Consider the following 17723-nt stretch of genomic DNA (forward strand, 5'->3'; position numbering starts at 1 on the left):
CTCTGGTGACCTAGATGACCTTGATGACCATAACTGCACCCCCAGGCAACGGACAGCCCGGAGAGGCCGCTGCACACACCGGGTGCACCAGCCGGCAACGTGCCCACCTCTGCAGGGGGGAGGCCGGCTGTGCTGGACTTGGAGGAAGGCCTGCAAGGCGCCTCAGCAAGCCGCCCTGGCCTTCGCCATCCTGCAGCCTCCCTGACCTGCAGGGGCCTCCTTTCCCAGGAGATGTGGCTGCAGGAAAGCTTCAGTCGCAGGGAAAGGCTTCCTGGGCCTCTGAGCCCTTTCTTACGTGGAGGGAGGACTGTTTGCTGCTTTCACTCAACATTTCTAAGTCCGTGGGCAGAGGTTTCGAGCCCCGAGGCAGCCGAGTCCTCAGAGAACCAGGAGAGTCAGGGGGTAGGTGGCTGGCGCCAGGGCCACGGAGGCCGTGCGGGGCCGCTGCCCGGAATGAACCTTCTGCACCCAAGGACCGCAGGGAGCCGCGGAGAGAGTGGCCTTCGAGTCCTGTGGTTTGTCCCTCAGCTGCGAGACCCGCCAGATCGAAGGTCGCATTTCACTCTGGACTTGTTCGCGGCACCGCTCTGCCGGAGTCCACGGACCGGAGAGGTGTGGGGGCGGCTTCGTCCACGGAAGGCGGGAGGCTGGACTCTCAGGAGCGCACAGCAGGAATCAGGGTGCGGGCCGTGGGGGAGCGTGTGGGCCTGCTCTTCCGCCCTGCGACGCTCTCCGTAGTTGGCCACGTGCAGCCAGGTCGTGGGCCATGCAAAATACTTCATCAACGTGGCGGGGGTCACGATCCAGTAAGTGAGTGTCTGAAGACCGGAGAAGGAACAGTGAGCTGAGACGGGAAAGGTGGACGACAGGGCAGCAGGAGCGGAGCATGCCCTGGGGCACGTGTCCACGCAGGAGCCCGCTGTGGAGCCCCTGAGAGGCAGGCCTCTGGCGTGAGGCCCGTGGGTCCCCACGCATCCCCGCGCGTCAGAATCCTCGCGCATCAGTACAAGCCGGGGCACGCGCAAAGACACGACCTACAGTGAGCTGAAGAAGAGAAAGCCAACAGAAACCCGGTGATTTGCACAGCAAGGGTAACTATGTGTCAGATGACTGAAAAATAAACACAGCTAAAGAGAGAGGAATCCTTAGAGGTGATCAGAGGCAATTGGGTCGGTTTAAAAAAGAACCAGATGGAGCACGGCCCGCGGCCACGGGTCCCGGGACCAGGGCCCGACTCTGCCCCTGCGGCCAGGGCGCTGTCTTCTCTGTGCCCTGGGAACTGGGCGTCTGGGCAGCCCCCGCAGGGGTGTGGTTGGACCAGAGCTGCGGAACACGGCTGCTGGGCCCACCCCCTCCATGCCGCCTCTACCTTGCCCGTGTCAGGGTCGGGGACGTGGCTCCTGCCGGGAACCACCTCGAGGCTGGAGGTGTGTGGGCTGCTCCTTGCTGTTCTTTCCGGTGCCTCCTGTCCAGCCATGACCCCCTGCTGGCACTGGCTCGGCAACTGGACCGCGGCTTCCCTGGTTACGGACCCCACGACTTCTCGGGGCGCTTGCTGTCTTGCTGAAGTGGGGGCAGGCAGGCCCTGGGCTAGGTTTGGGAGGGGCCCTGCTCTGCTCGCCGGGGGGTGCTAGCCAGCTGGGCACCTGCTCCCCCTCCTAAGCCACCTTATTCACATCTGCTCCTCGTCCTCGTCATCAGACTCTTCTCCCCAGGGACCTTTCTGATCTCATCCCTGAGGACAGCAGCCAGCTGCTCCCATGGAGAATTCTGCACATTCTTCTCCCTTTTCAGTCATCCTGAGAAGGAGCACCCAGGGCTTCCACGCTGGCTGCTGGGGAAGTTGGGGTGGCTTCTGAGCAGAGCATGGAGTAAGATGGGGAGCAGGGAGCAGAGCAAGTGCCACCCCTCAGCACGGGACTGATCCCTCCTGGGGCGGCCGTGGGACATGGACGGTTGCCCACGTGGTGCAGTGCATGGATGTTTAAGATAGTCTTGTGAATTCTGCCGTCTTTTGCTGGTGAAAGGGAGGGAAAGCAATGCTAGGTGTTTATCAAGCTACAGGTGTTTACAAGCAACAGGTAGAAATTCTACCTGTTAGCTTGATAACCCACGAGAAATCCTCTGGGACCCGTTTTATCACCAATCTGCAGAGAGGGCTCTGGATGGCAGTTTTCATCATTTTTCCTTGGTTACTAGAGCTGTGAAGAGAAGTGTGTGTACTTCCTGTTTTTCCCGGCCACTGGGAACAGGGTAATTCGTATGACAGAAACATTAAAGGAATTTTAACGATGGCTGTCAACTTTCACAATCGATTTCACATTAATTACCATGTCCTCTGGTTTTATTTCTGCAGATTATAAAATTAATGTATATTTTGTAGTAAGTTCATTAAGTGTAGAAAATTTAAACAGAAGCAGGAAAAGCATCATTCCCGCTCATCTTCAGCAGGAAACACTGATAGCGCAACTCGTTTTTCTTTCTGTGCCTTTTCTCGGCATAATGGAGCTCTTTTCTTTCCGTGTTTGACTTCGTGATACAAATGCAATTGGGTTCATGACCTTCAGCTTCTTTTTAATACTGTAGACAAGTTTTCCCACATCACTGAAAGCTTCCTTTTAATACTGGAAATAGGGGCCCCTGGGTGGCTCCATCAGTTAAGGGTCCGACTCTTGATTTTGGCTCAGGTGTGATCTCAGGGTCGTGAGATCGAGCCCCATGTTGGGCTCTGCCCTGGGTGTGGAGCCACCCTGAGATTCTCTCTCTCTCTCCCTCTGCTCCTCCCTGCCCCTTTCTCTCTCTTTCTCTCTAAAAAAATTAAAAAGAAATCCCACGTAACAGGGTTTGTTGGTTCCTGCACCGGTTTAGTGGCTCCCAGACGGAGGGACTGCCAAGTGATGCTCCATCGTTCCACTGCTATAAATCCCATGGTGTAAGTGTCCCTCTGAATATATCCAGGTGGGCATTCCGGATTCTTCCCTGAGGTTGTGCCGTGTGGACGTGTTCGAGGCTTTTCTGGAAATAACGAGCCAGCTGCATGTGTGGGGCCCTCTCACCCCCTTGGGCGCTGGTGGCTTAGCAGTTCTGGGAGCAATCTGGTTACACTAAGTGGACAGCTGACCTTTCCAAGGAACCAGTGTCCCTGTGAAGGGGTCCTTGGGCAGCAGCTTCCGTGTCCCAGTCCATGCCTTTTCCAACGCTTTGAGATGGGTCAGGTTCCTGGGCCGGGAGCCTTCATGTCTGGTCAGCTGTGTGACTGGCATCTGCCTTCAGCTCAGGTCATGGTCCCGGAGTCCTGGGATCCAGTCCTACATTAGGGTCCCTGCTTAGTGGGGAGTCTGCTTCTCCCTGCTTATGCTCTCTCTCTCTCTGTCAAATAAATAAATAAAATCTTTTTTTAAAAAAAGAAGCTAACTGCTGTTAGATTAATTTAGGCTGGACAAATCAAATCCTTCGTTCTATTTACAAACTTAGCTCATTTACACATTTAAAACTACATTTCTAAACTAAATACGTTTGAGTTTCAAATAGTCAATAGGGCAAGGATAGAAACCCGAGAAGGAAAAGCCTTCCCAAGTTCTTGCAAATGAAAGAAATAATTGTCCTGTGTCTCACAAACACGCAGACCCCAATTTCCCTGAACTGTCACGCTCCGTGGAAGGCAGGGTGTGCGTGAGGCGCCCTGCCCATGGGAGCAGCCTGCTGGATGCCTGTCGGCTTGGCCTCGGCACCGGTGGCCCCACCTAACTCGCCTTCGGGCCGGTGATGCCGGGAGCACTTCTTCCGTCTTCCCGGGAAGTGGAATTCAAAGGCAGGGCCCAGGCCATAGCAGATTTAGAGGCAGGCAGAGGAGAAGGAGCCAGTGAAGAAAGGTCTAGAAGGGCCAGTCTGGCGCGGTGGGGGGAGGGGGGGACGGGGGAGAGTGAGTCTCCCCCGCCCCCCTCCCGCCCTGGGGTCTTCATATCAGCTGCTGCAGAAGGAGTGCAGGGGGTGCTGGGGGCACGCAGGACCCCAGATGCTGGCACTCAGGAGGTGGGGCTGACATTCCAGCACCTTCATGACCGCCAGGACCAGAGAAGGACAATCTCCTCCGCCAACTGCCTTTTCTAGCATTTTCTCTGCTGCTCAGCCATGAGCCCCCGCCACCACGTCTGCCTCATTCCCTCTGCTGTTACCCCCCCTTCTTGACCCCCACCCACGGCTTTCTGGTAAAATGTTCTGTTTCTTTTCATAAGAAGAAACGTGACATTCATTTAGCTTCTTCATAACATTTTGGGAACTGACCCAGCTGCACTCCACGTCCTATAATTAGGTCCTGGGCCGTTTTAGAGAAGAAACAACCACTTTTCTCCAAACACCTTACAGAATTTCCTGGGAAAATGTGACCGTGTTTCTTTGGGAAGCCAGCGTACCCAGCCCCACATGAGAGTCGGTACGGGGAGGGGGGCCTTCCCACGTCACTTCCCCCGCCTGCTGTGACGGGGCCTCCTCCCACTGGGCCGCAGGGGGTGCCCGGGCTCGCATGTGGAGCGCGGGCGTGTGCACAGCAGCGGGGGTTCACGGGGCGGCAGGCGGGGGGCGGGAGAAGCCCCAGGGGAGGGTTGGAGTGACACCGTGTTGCATCTTCCTGTTTCGCCCCATCTCTGCATCTACCCCAGACGGGGAGCAGCAAGCCCTTGAAGTGGGACCCACCCCCATCCAGGTGGTTCTGGCTGCTCTGTTGCGCCGTCTCCCCAGGTGTAGCCGGCTTCTAGCCAGGCGGGAGGAGACCCCTCGTTCTCCAGGTTGATGCGGCTGTGCCCACGTGCAGCCCCAGGCTCGGAGCTGAGAAGGCCCTAGAAGCCATCCTCACAGCGGCGGGTCCCCACGGCGCACCCCTCCAACCTCCGTTGGCCGCAGGGCAGACCCGGTCATCGGGTGGCCCCCAGCGCCTCAGGAGTGGTGAAGGTCTGATTGTCCTGCAAAGCTCAGCCCCTGGAGCCTGGGGCAGGTGGCTTCCGGCCCTGGACTGGGACTGGACAGGGTCTCCAGCGCCCGGGGCCTCCCCTGGAGTTTCAGTGGCCCAGCACCCAGCCTTGCTGGCAGCCCCAGGCCACGGCTGAGCGGGGACAGCTTGCCTTCAGCAGGACTGGACATGTTTTGGTTTTGGGGTTTTGGTGCTGAACTCGAGGAAGGCCGTGCTGGGGGCTCCATTTGGCTCTGGTGTGAGGCAGTTTTTGACTATGGGGTCCTGCACGCCGTGACAGCAATGGGTAGCCTGTCCTTCTGCTCCCTGGGAGAGGCTCAGGCTGAGGACACCTGCAGAAAGCACGCGGGTCACCCCTGCTGCAGCGGGGAGCGCGCACAGCTGCAGGCAAAGGCAAACTTGGCGTCAGAGGCACGAACAGGTAGGGGCTTCCTTCCACCTCCTACCGAGTCCTGAAGGGTGGCAGCTAGTGTGGATCAGCGCCTCAGGGAGAAAGGAGGAGGGGGCGGGAAGGGCGGCATCGGAGATGCGAGGGTCTCTGGCAGACTTGTGTCTCCACCTCACTGGCGGAAGCTTTCCCACAACGCCAACCTCGCTCTGCGGCAGTGGTGGAGGCTAGGACGAGTGTGCAGCTGGGTCTCAGCTGCCGGAGCACAACCAGGTCTGAGAGGCAAGCGCAAGGGTGCATGGGGGTACCGGGCAGGGGGCCGATCGTGTCTGCCCCACGTCTGATCCCTCAGAACATGCTGGAGCATGTCACTCGCGGTGGCCCTGTGACAACGGCAACACGGAATCATTGCAGTTTTGGCAGACGAGGTTCCTGGGACTCAGGGAGGCAAATCTCCTGGGCCAGGGCCACCAGCGGGAGGACTGGAGGTTGGGTCCAGTTGGTCTGACTCTGTTCTGTGTTCTTCCAAGCACGCCATGCTCTTCTCCATGCCACTGAACGGTGACACATGGCAGACACACGTGTGTACACACGCGCACACACAGAAACACACGCAGGCATACAGATCGTGCATATGCACGTGCACACACACACGCAGCGCACACAGACACACATGTGCACATGTATCACACAACCACACACGTGTGTGCGCGTGCACAGATTGGCAGATGTAAGCACACACACCTGCACACACGCACACACGCACCCCTCCCTTGAGCCAAGCTCCTCTGGGCCCGTCCCTTCACACAGGTTGTCACGTCTGCCCCGAGAGTTGCCCTCCCCTCCCCCAGCACACCGTGACAGCCAGGCGTCTGTCCCCATCATGGCCATTTTTGCATGTTTTGTTTCCAGCGCTTACCGGAGGTGATTACTTATTTATGGACTTGTTTTTTCCTGCTCGTGCTCCCCGAAGGCAGGGACCACATGGTTACATATGAAGAGACATCAGCCATGGGGCAGGGCCTGAGGGTCAAGGCCCTGTGGTTGGAGTCCTGGCCACACAGAGGACACTGCAGACAGGCTTGGGGGGTGAATCCCACGTCTGCCACTTACCACAATGACTAAATGTGCCCCCCCACTGCCGCTCACAGGTTGGAATCGTGAGGCCTACTGTGATGGTGTCAGGAGGGGGCCTTTGGAGTTTTGCAGGTCACGAGGGTGGAGCCCCAGGATGGGATTAGCGCCCTTTTAAGAGAGACTGCACGGAGCTCCCAGCCCCTCCCACCATGTGAGGACACGGGGAAGCGGGGACGTCACTGGACACCGCCCCTGCCAGGGCCTTGACCTTGGACTTCAGTCTCCAGGACCTTGAGAAATCAGTGTGTGTTATTTAAAACCCCAGTCAGTGCTACAGAACAGAGTAACACACTCGCTATGTGACCTTGGACGACCACTCGATCTTTCTTCCGCCTCTCTTCGTCCGAAAAGTGGAAATTCACGTATCCCTCAGCAAGCATCTACTGAGCACCTGTCACGTATGAGGCACCGCGTGCTGGCCACGACAGTGATTTCCTCAGATCTGGGGGAGGAAGGGACCCAGGAGTGCGGCAAGTTCACGGGTGCGTGTCTGAGTGTGGAGCAGAGACACTCGGACCAGGGCTCGTGGGCCCTAAAATTATGCAATTTCAGTGAAGCTTATTTATAAGCCGGTATAGAGATGATGAGCTTCGATTTGCAGGGACTTCTATTTTGTGCGCTGAGCACACTGTGTCCCTGGCGTCTGAGCCCTGTCCCCCATGAGGGAGGACGCCTTCCCCGTGTTTCTGCTCACCTGGAAGGAAGGACGCGTTCGGCCAATAGGCCAGTGCTCACAGAGCTTCTCTGGCTGGGCTTCCTGGCTGACGCAGAGGCTCAGGGTGGGGTCCTTGTCCCCAGGGAGGCCCTGCCTGGCTACTGAGATAAGCCAGCCCCCCATGAATGGCCTAACCGCAAATCCCCCTCCTCGTCTGTCCCGCGGGTAAGGCTGCCCCGCTGGCAGTCCTCCTCGTCCAGGCACCAGCCACAGTGCCTGCTTCCCCCAAGGAGTGCCCTTGTTCCCTGCCGGCCCCTGGAATTATTCACCTGTGCCAAGCCCACCCTCCTGGGGGAACCAGGGACACCTCATCCTCTCGTCGCCACAAAGCCTGCCTCTCACCACCCCTGGCTGTTCACTCTGTTCCCAAGGGCAGCCCGTGTGGCCATAGGTGTGCGGGGTCCCCCCCCCCAGGGCTGTGAGTACGTGTGACTGATCACGTGCCCAGTGTTGGGTGTTGCGAGCTTGGCCATCCCCTTAACCCTAGGGCGGGACCCCCCTCACCCACAGGTGGAAGACGAGGTGATAAAACAGGTGTGCTGATGGGGCTTTGCTAATCCCGGCACCTGGGAGTGAGCTGCGGGCCATGCACCCTTTGGTGTGTCCTTCAGAACCACACGGTAAGTGTGTAAGTCGGGTTCGCGCCCGCTGCATGGATGAACGTGTTTCTTCACCACCAGGAACTGTTCTCAAGGAAGCTCACGTAGCAAGTAAGCAGCAGACACAGGAGCAGAGCTCGGGTCTGGACCCACCTCGGCACCTGCAGCAGGACGCTGGTCGCGCAGCTCACAACGTCTCACTTCCTGCGCGTGAGGCAAGGCCCAGCGCCCGAGAGCAAAAGGAGGGGCTTGGGGAGCGGTTTCCTGCCTCCGCCCTGTGTTCCAGCCCGACTGGCGGCTTTCGTAACAGTGTTTCTGTTGTAAATTGAATTCTGCAGCAATGTGTGTAAAATTTAGGAAACTTGAGGTCTTGACGAGAAAAATCGGCAATAAACCACGGGCGTGGGGCGAGCTCGGGATTGCACCAGGCTTTTGCCGGCTCAGCGAGAGGATGAGTCCAGACCCCCCACTGCTGGTCCTCGTGACGTGGTTGATGTGGTGGCGAGGGTGACCAGAAGGCCTGGGCTGGGCCAGACGGAGGAGCTGGTGGAGTGAGGCTTCGCACAGACCACGGGCGAGCCTGCATCTCCCTCCTGCATCTCCTGATGGGAGCTCCCCAGCGCCTGCTGGCTGCCTGGCCTCCTCTCCTGATCCTGGAGCCCAAGGGACCCCGGGAGCCCTGGAGACCGTGCTGGGGAGGATCCAGGTGCCTCAGAGCCACCCTTGCTGAGAATCTGCTGAGAGAAGGCACAGTTCAGACAATACAGGTCTTTTCAAGGGCCTTGACCAAAAGGTGCAGGGGGCTTTGCCAAGACTGGTCTACATTCTGCCCAGTTTGTCACCTCTGACCAGAGGCACAGGACGCCTGCCCCATCCTCCCGTGTCAAGCCAAGCACTCCCGCTTCCCTGGGCCTCTGGGCCTGCTGCGGCTGCTCCCTCTTCTTCAAACACTCTCTCCCCTGCTCGCTTCCGCACCCGGCTCAGAGGCCCCGTCCCCGAGGTGGGGTCTGCGGCCTGCTCCACCTGTGCCATGCGGCAGAGGCCACATGTTCGCTGTGATGCTTTGTCTTCCCAACGGGCCGCTCCTTTCCCAGGAGGACACGGGGCTGTGATCCAGGGCGGACACTCAGCGCCTCGCTCACTGAGCCGTGTATTCTCCCAACAGATGAACCAGCGAGGGGCAGGATCTGAGGGTCGTGACAGCTCTTTCCCAGGCTCGAGTCCTTCTACGCCGCCTCCCAGCTCCCAGGGTGCCCTGCAACCTCCTGAATTGACCCGTTTCAGCGTGACAGAGCCCTGCGATTTGGAAAAACCTCTTTCCCAGGAGGTGGATGTGTCTAAGAGCTGTTTGTTTAGAAGCCCTTGGGTTGGGGGTGACGAAGACCACTTCCATCGTGGGCACCCGGTCGCCTCCCACGCCGCTCTGCACGCTGCCAGAGCCCGGGGCAGGGGTGCCCCACATGCCGCCGCATGAAGCTTTCCACAGCTGGAAGACGAGGTGATTGAATGACACCTGTCCCGAGAAGTACCTGTTTCCCTTCTCCTGGTGTTTCTGCCGCCAAGTTTAGCTGGAAACCGCCAGCAGCATCACCACTTTGTTGACAATTCAAAACACAGGCTCTGTCGGTGGCCAGGAACGTTCACAGATGATGGTACCCTCTGGATGGCAGCACGGTCCTGAGGCTGCTCTGGGCAGATCCGGCTCCACGGGCTCACTGTCCTGCGGCCCCAAATGGTCAAGTCACAAAGGAAGGTGCCTCTCGAGATGGGGCAGGACTTTCAGATGAGTGTTAAGAGCATCTTGGAGTGTTCTTGTCGACTCCCCCAGCTCAGCAAGCCAGGAAGTGGCCCCTGGGACCCATTCCTGCTTCTGGAGAGGAGGGGTTCAGGGACGCAATGAGGGCACCTGCCGGGGGGATCCTGGGGGCTGGCCAAGACAAACCATGGGGAAGAAGGGAGAAAAGAGAGAATGAGTTTTCTCTGGGATGGTGGTTTTCTCTCCCTTTCCAGGTGATTGAGGAGGGGCAATGAGGTAAGGCCCCCCAGGTGAGGCTGGGAGAGGTGACCTCACAGTGGGGATGGGGACCTCCTGTAGCTGAGACGGCTGAGGGTCAAGAGGATGCAGCAGTCACCAAGCTGGCCTGTCCTGGGTCGGCTGTTGGCAGACCCTCTCCAGGGGAGGGGCAGGCCATGAGTGGTGGGGAGCGTCCTTCTCTCCCTCTCGCCTTTACTGACAGACATGCCCCTATGCCCCCCACTGCCCTCCAGGGCCCCTGAGTGGACGAGGGCCAGCCATAGCTCCTGGCTCAGCCCCTGGCCACTTTGCTGCTGGAGCATAGGGACCCCAGGCTGGAGTGGAGTCCCGTTGACCTGCTGCTTGCAAAGCCTTTCTCTCAACCTTGAATTGGGTTTCTTTTATTTATTTTTATTTTTTAATTTTTTTTTTTGAAGATTTTATTTATTTGACAGAGATAGAGACATCCAGCGAGAGAGGGAACACAAGCAGGGGGAGTGGGAGAGGGAGAAGCAGGCTCACAGCAGAGGAGCCTGATGTGGGGCTCGATCCCATAATGTCGGGATCACGCCCTGAGCCGAAGGCAGATGCCTAACGGCTGTCCCACCCAGGCGCCCCTGGGTTTCTTTTAAAGATGCATGTGGATTTTTGTATTTACCATTATCTCTTGTGTGTTTTAGTATAAAATATATTTTTTCAAAATTTCAATTCTTAAGCAAACCTGACTCCCCTGCCCTGGGGTCACCAGCCCCAGGGTCCCTGGTCACCTACATCAACACAGGCCCTGGAGGCTGGGGAGCGTGGGGTGAGGCTGGTGACAGGTGAGCTTCCTCACCTCCCAGATGCCGTTTCCTCAGCCGTGAAGGGGGGACAGGGACATGAAGATTTGGTGCAATTAGGTCAAGAAACCTTGCAAATGTGCTAGATGCAGGCTGACTCCTAGTGAGACCCAAATGCTGCCTGCGTGCCTCCCTCAGAGCCCACCCACCCTCCAGGCCCCCTACCCATGCCAGGACGAAGCAAACCGGAGAATCCATCAGGCACACGGAGGCAGGTTCTGAGGGCCGGGACCCTTGTCTCAGTTTCTGGCCTGTCTCTCAGGGGCTCCCGAGCCTGTCTGGGTCAGGCTCTCTGTCCCCCCTCGTTCTGCCCAGCATCTGAGGGGCCAGCTGTCTCTTCATGCACACAGGCCAGTCTTTCGAAAGGGGACATGCCGGGACACCTGGGGGGCTCAGTCAGTTAAGCGTCTGACTCTTGGTTTTGGCTCAGTTTGTGATCTCAGGGTCGTGAGATCGAGCCCCGTGTCAGACTCCCTGCTGAGTGGAGAGTCCGCTTGAGACTTTCTCTCCCTCTCTCTCTGCCCCTACAGTTCATGTGTGCTCTCTCTCTCTCCCTCTTTCTCTAAAATAAATCAAGAAATCTAAAAAACAGTGCCACCTTCTCCTGGGAACCACCCTGTCTCGGTCCTCGTTCAGCGAGATTTTCACAACATCTGGCCCCCCGGTGTGCCCGGCGGGGGGCTGTGCTGGGGCAGACAGACCGCTGCTCAGTGGTGTCGCTGCCATCCCGTCTCCGTGCTTGGAAACACCGTGGCAGGCCGTGCACTGTCTTGGGCCTCTCCTGTAGGGAAAATGGGATGCCGGCCTCACCCCTTGCAGGGTGTTGCTGGATGGATGCCAGCTTCTATTCCTATGCCGGGATTGCTCCAGTTGCTCCAAAGCTTCAGAACCAGCCCCAGCCAGCAGGACGCCCTCAGGTGGACAACCCAGACATTGAGCTGGGTGGGAGGGCCCCAGACCCCCGCCGGTGGCTCTCTGCTCTCCGCTCTCCTGACGCCTCTCTACTCCTTCCGCCCGGGCTCTGTGTCCTGGCTCTTTGTGTCTGTGACCTTAGGGGAGACACTGGATGTCCTGGGCATCCTGCCCCATGCCACGTGATGAGGGCACATATTTCAGGCTCTTGAAAGGTGGAGACGAGAAAATGGATGGACAGCCCTCTAAGGTGGGTAAAGCCCGCTCCTGCCTCCCTTCCCAGCCCCGTCAGTCTCCCCGCTCCAGGTCCCGACACTCTTCCCGGGTTGCTCCCCGAGTCGGCGTGTTGAGTGTGCCTCTGCTTGCTGTTGCCGGTCACCGTGCACGCACGCGTGCCCTGGAGCGGGGGCCCAGCGTGCTCCGTGGCCAACGGACGGCGTTAACGGGGCGTTTCCACGTCTGGGTAGCGGAGCCTCCTTCGGGGCGTGGAAAGGAGCTCCTGTAAGACTCCCTCACTCGTCCCTTCATTCCTTCATCCTGACGTGTTCTCGGAGCGCCTACCGTGCCCCAGTCGTGCTCCAGGCCCTGGGATACAGCAGCAAACCATGCAGCTAAAATTCACGCCAGGCAGTTAACAAACGGCAAAGGGGTGTAGCTCAGGTCACGAGACGCGTCCCGAAGGGAGGAAAGCAAGACGCGGCTTTGGAAGACCACGTGCACGGACGTCTAGTTCGGGCAGCAGCACCACGGCGGACCTTGCCCAGAGGGGAAGCGATAGCGTGACCCACCCCGAAGCCTGCACAGATCAGTCTGGGCCTGGGTCACAGCAGGTGCCAAGGCCCTGAGGCAGGGACACGCGTGTCTGGGAAGGCCCACGGCCCTGGATGAAGGGCAGCACGGCTGCAGAGAAGGCACTGTGGGGAGAGGGAATGGAGGCTTTGGAACCAGGCCCGGGCCACAGGACCCAGGAGACCTTAGAGAATAGTGGGGCTGTCACTGCAAGTGGAAGGACAGGCTCTGCCGAGAGCACTGCTTGATGGGACTCACGTTCCACAGAGACCCCCAGCCACCGTGTGCAGGACAGACGACTGCGGCCAGGACCTCCTCCGTCCTGTCTGTGCATTCTTCTCACGGGAAGGGGGTTTGACATACCAGACGCCTCATGGAAATAAACACGTCTGTCCGGGCAAATCTGGTCTTTGAAGCATTGGGACCAAACTGGCTTCTTGTCTTCCAGGGCACCAGGAGATCTATCCAGACGTGAGCTAGTCTAGACGGAATCTTCCATTTGGTGGCTAACTGCGCTTCCGGGGTCCTCGCAGATGTTGGCCATCTGCTCCCTGTGATCACAAAGGCGTTGCTCTCACAGGGAGCACGCTAGCCTTAGTAGTGCGAGCTTAGACCGCCGCACCAGGTCCACCGACGACAAACCCGCCTTGAGTCTAGATGCTTGCTTTTCTGTTTCTTGCTTTTCCTAAAACAAGACTGTTGATGAAGGAAGCCGTGTGTGGTGTCCCTCCTGGTGTCAGCTCCTGCAGCTCAGTACCCGCAGTGCAGTCCTCCCGCTTTTATACAGTTTAGAGCTGGCTGTGCGTGTTGGACAGGAGCCGAACAAGCTTCTTCCTTCGTGTCCCGTTCGGATCACATACGTGCTGGAAGCACTGCCCATTTGTGATGTCTGTGTTTTTGTAAAATGTTAGTGCAAAATGGCTCTGTTGGCTCTATTTGGGCTGTGGATTGGGCTTCCATATCACAGGCCAGTTCCCGAATATATGGCGCTCTGGTGTCCCTGGAAGGGTACCTGCCCCGTCTCCCCGTGGACTCCGCCAGCATTCCCGGCCCAGCATCTGCGATGCGGTCCCTCCCCGGCCCCGCAGTGATCTAACCAGGGGAGCCCTACACGCGGCTCTGCGGGAAACTCACGGAGCACTCGGGTCTGTAAAACACGGAGCGTCCGCTTCTCCTAGATTTTTATTGTAATACTTACTCTTTCAAAGAACACATTTTGGTTTTGAGTTTCTTTACATCCTGTCTGTAAACCCCACGTAGGTTCTGACAGTTTCATCTGCCTCTTGAGCTCCTGCTACGTCTCCACGAGCCCCGTACGCGGTGTTAGCCCTTCCCCGTCGTCACCTGTGGCTGCAGGACGGAGCTCCGCCGCAGCCTCAGGGCTCCAGGGACGCCACTCCACACCCTCTTGTGTCACTGCTGTGGCAACACTCGGCTCAGGGTCATTCGGCCCACTTCTGCTGCGTTGCGAAAGACCGCACCTTGCCGCAATCGCTCCAGCAGGGCTAAAAATAATGCACATTTCACTTCCCTAATTTAGCTTATGAATAATGGTAAAGTGTAAATTTTTAAAAAGGCCTAATTAAATTTAAAGCAATTGTAAAAGCAACAGATTATAACAATAATTACATACTCGTATTTTCTCAGATTTTTATATACTTTGGAGTACCGTTGGTGAAGTAACCTTGAAATACTAAGGGTTGTGCTGTGGGCGTTGTACCTGTGACAGCCACAGAGCGCCCTGCAGGGGGCTCCACTGTGCAAGGTCAGTCACACCCTGATGGCCTGTACCTGCGCAGTGAGGGGTCCAACCAGCACAGGCTTGCATGGGGTGGGGGCGTTTGTACAGAACTGGTCGAGGAGTGTGGGGGAGGGGATGATCTAGGAGTGTGGGGGAGGGGATGGTCGAGGAGTGTGGGGACGGGACGGGGGTACAGGGATATGGGGGAGGGTGGTGCAGGGGTGTATGGAGGAGGAACGGTCCATGCAGTAGGGTGAGGGAGTGAGGGCAAGCTGGTGAGTGTGTATGCGCGGTCAGAACTGGAATGGTGAATGATGACAAGTAATTTGGCAGAAAGGAAGGAGGGAGGGCCGAGGGCAGGGAGACAGCGATGAGACCAGGATGTGCCGGATCAGCACGAGGAGGGGCAAGGTGGGTCAGGAGGTGGACGGGAAAAGGAGGTGCTGGGAATCCATTGTGGAGCACGACCTGTGCTGGCGGGGATGACTTTCAGGGTCCTGGAGGCGATACCCCTGGCGTCATGGGAACGCTGCCAGGGCCAAGAGGAAAGATGCCTAAGCCTCAGAGCTCCTGGAAGGGTGGTGTCATTTACGTGCATGTGTGTCTGCTCCCTCCTCCCCTCCCCTCCCCTTTCTCCCCTCTCCTTCTCCCCTTCCTCCCTCCCCCTTCCTCCCCTCCTCCACCTTTTACCTTCCTCCCATCCCCCTCCCTCTCCCTTCCTTCCCCCCTTTTCTGCCCTCCCCTTCCTCACCTCTCCCCTCCCCTTCCCTTTGTCTCTCCCCTCCCTCCCCCCCCACCCTCTTCACTCCCCTCCCTTCCCCCCTTTGTGTCTTTCCCCAAAGTTCAGCTGATGGTGTTTTCACATCACTGCTCTTGGCAATGAACGAGTCACTATTAATAAGTATTATTATTAAGTAGTAACACAAACTAATTTGTAAATGTTAACAGTGGAGGGTAACAGAGAGATGGTGATTACTTACCAAAATATGTATATTTGAGAATTTGCTTACCTAACCTCTTTGAAATTGACCTTAGAATTCTTCTTCTTTTTTTTTTTTTTAAAGATTTTATTTATTTATTTGACAGAGATAGAGACAGCCAGCGAGAGAGGGAACACAAGCAGGGGGAGTGGGAGAGGAAGAAGCAGGCTCATAGCTGAGGAGCCTGACGTGGGACTCGATCCCAGAACGCCAGGATCACGCCCTGAGCCGAAGGCAGATGCTTAGCGACTGCACCACCCAGGTGCCCCGACCTTAGAATCTGATACATGAGATTTCCGCCTGTCGGTTATTTGGAATACAATGAAATATGCACTGTAGAAACTGCCATTCGAGTATTTATTGTCTCATTTCTATTTAATCAAAAATTTAAAAGTGCTCGAAGTGTCGAGATGTGCGGGCGGTGTCTGAGAGCTCTGATGGACCGAGGGATAAATGTTAATTACACATCCGGGGAGGTGATAAATGGGCCGTGACGCTGAGATGAAGTTCCATCACCCCGAAGAGGAGGCCAGCCGGAAGAAGAGGGTGCTTGAAGGTGGGGAAGCTGAGAAAGTCGCAGGGCCGGCCGCAGGGCCTCAGCAAGGTGCACACAGGGCGGGACAGCGGCCCGGGCTCCCCCGGGGCAGGCCTTCCGGTGGAGACCTGCTGCGCCAGTGGCATCTCGCACGACCACGGTCCACGCGGAGCCGGCAGATGTGAGCACGCAGGTGAGCACCCGGCAGGGGACCGTCTATGCCGTTTCTCACGCCCGCCACCGAAATCCAACCTGCTGCAAGCTTATTAGGAACCCTCTGCTTAGCTCATGGAATGAGCTTTGCTGGCGCATGGAATGCTGAGCTGGTTATTACCTATCGATGCCGTTGTCCAGTAGTTACAGCAAATGATGGGTCAAATGGGGGGCACGAGAGGAAGCAACAAGCGCGGTTCCCAAGGGCCTGGCTGTCCTGGTGTCATTCCAGGGTCCAGCACCGTGCTGGTGCATGGGAGGAATGTGGTCAGAAGCCCGGGGAGTGAAAGAAGGCAGGCAGGCAGGCCCACAGGCGACTCTTAGCAGTCAAACCGTGGGGAAGGGCGCTAAGAGGAAGGGAGCTGTAGAAAGACCGCAGAAGGCATGGAGCCCAGCTCAGCCGGCCTCCCTCCAGGGGGGCCTCCCAGCAGGAGTTTGGGGCTGATCTGCTCCTAGAGTGACTGCTTGCAACCCAGATCATCACACCGAGAACCATCCACCTCGGCCTCTGCTCAGGCAAAAACACGCCCATTTCCCTTGGACCTGAACCCCGATGCCAGACAGTGTCTTGTTTGTCCTGGCCATGGCACAGCCACACAGGTGCCAGAGCCCGCCCAGGACGTGATTTTCCCAGGATGGAGGTCTCGGATTTCTTATGTTCAGTGACGGCCCCGTGCTCGGTGGTCAGGTAGCTCAGCCTGGGGCCCTGTCACCCATTCGTGTGTAAAGTCAGGAGACAGCGGGTGTGGACGAGAAGCCTCAGAGACAGTTGTTGGCACAAATTACATTCTTGTGATCGCTCTGTCTGGTTTCTAGACACGGGTCGGATGGAGGTCTGGGCCCAGCTTACGTGTAGCTCGGCAGGCACCGAGGTGCTCAGTGGGCGCTGGGCCGTTCCCGGCACAACCCACAGGGCCGTGGATTCCTCAGGTGCCCTGGCAGGTGCAGGGATGTGAGTGTTTGAACAAAGACAGGAGCATGTAAGGGTGGTGGGCCCTGCCGAAGGGTAATGAGGGACTGCGGGCCATTGGTAAGAGTTGGTGGCTGTGCTTCGGAGCCCGCGGTGGCAGGACAGACCCCGCTTCACCGACTGAGCCCCTCCGGTGCCCCATAGCAGTGGCTTGTTCTCTATTCACGACATGGTATTCCACTGCATAAATATACTCTATTTATTCAACCTCTTATTGAAGGACATCTGGAATGAAGGAAAACATTCCGTGTTCAGCTGTTAAAATACTGTTGCTGTGAATATTTTGGTAAACACGTGTGTCTATCCTCTGGGTACACACTTACTTTTTTAAAAAGATCTGATTTATTTATTTGACAGAGAGAGCACAAGCAGAGGGAGCAGCAGAGGGAGCGGGAGAAGCAGCCTCCCCCGTGAGCAGGGAGCCCAACGCGGGTCTCCGTCCCAGGACTCCGGGATCATGACCTGAGCCGAAGGTAGACGCTTCACCGACTGAGCCAGCCAGGCGCCCTGGTCTACACTTATGAAGGAATCATTGGATTATGGCGTATGTGTACGCGTAGTTTTTATAAATACTGCCGAGCAGTTTTCCAAAGTGACTGTGCCCATTCACGCTCATGGAGCAGAGTGCCGTGCTTCTATCTGTCCCACGTTTTCTCCGACACTTAGCGTGTGCATATATATTTAAACTTTCGGGCATTTTGGTGAATGTGTAGTGGAACTACACTGTGGTTTTAATTTCCCTGATGACTAATTATATTGGGTACCTGTCACATGCTTGTTTCCTTTTGTATATCCTTTATTATGAAAAATACATCTAATATTTTTCTAATTTTTTTGTGGGGTCGCCTTATTGACTGGATAAAGCTCTTTTTATGTTCTGGATATAAGTTCTGTGTTGGTTCTATTACAAACATCCTCTCCCACA

The 17723-nt window shown here is 57.1% G+C and overlaps 2 long non-coding RNA genes across 2 annotated transcripts; both read left to right on the forward strand.

Annotated features, from left to right (window-relative positions):
* The first annotated feature begins 5255 nt into the window (after nt 1-5255).
* On the forward strand, nt 5256-9096 carry LOC117801177. The gene is made up of 4 exons (XR_004623703.1): nt 5256-5387; nt 6506-6973; nt 7717-7826; nt 8971-9096. It is a non-coding gene; the product is annotated as an uncharacterized LOC117801177 (long non-coding RNA).
* A 6130-nt stretch (nt 9097-15226) lies between these two features.
* On the forward strand, nt 15227-17627 carry LOC117801178. Its single transcript, XR_004623704.1, has 2 exons — nt 15227-15808; nt 17156-17627. It is a non-coding gene; the product is annotated as an uncharacterized LOC117801178 (long non-coding RNA).
* Nucleotides 17628-17723: the final 96 nt, after the last annotated feature.

The sequence above is a fragment of the Ailuropoda melanoleuca genome, chromosome 2, assembly GCF_002007445.2.
Source record: "Ailuropoda melanoleuca isolate Jingjing chromosome 2, ASM200744v2, whole genome shotgun sequence".
NCBI lineage: Eukaryota > Metazoa > Chordata > Mammalia > Carnivora > Ursidae > Ailuropoda > Ailuropoda melanoleuca.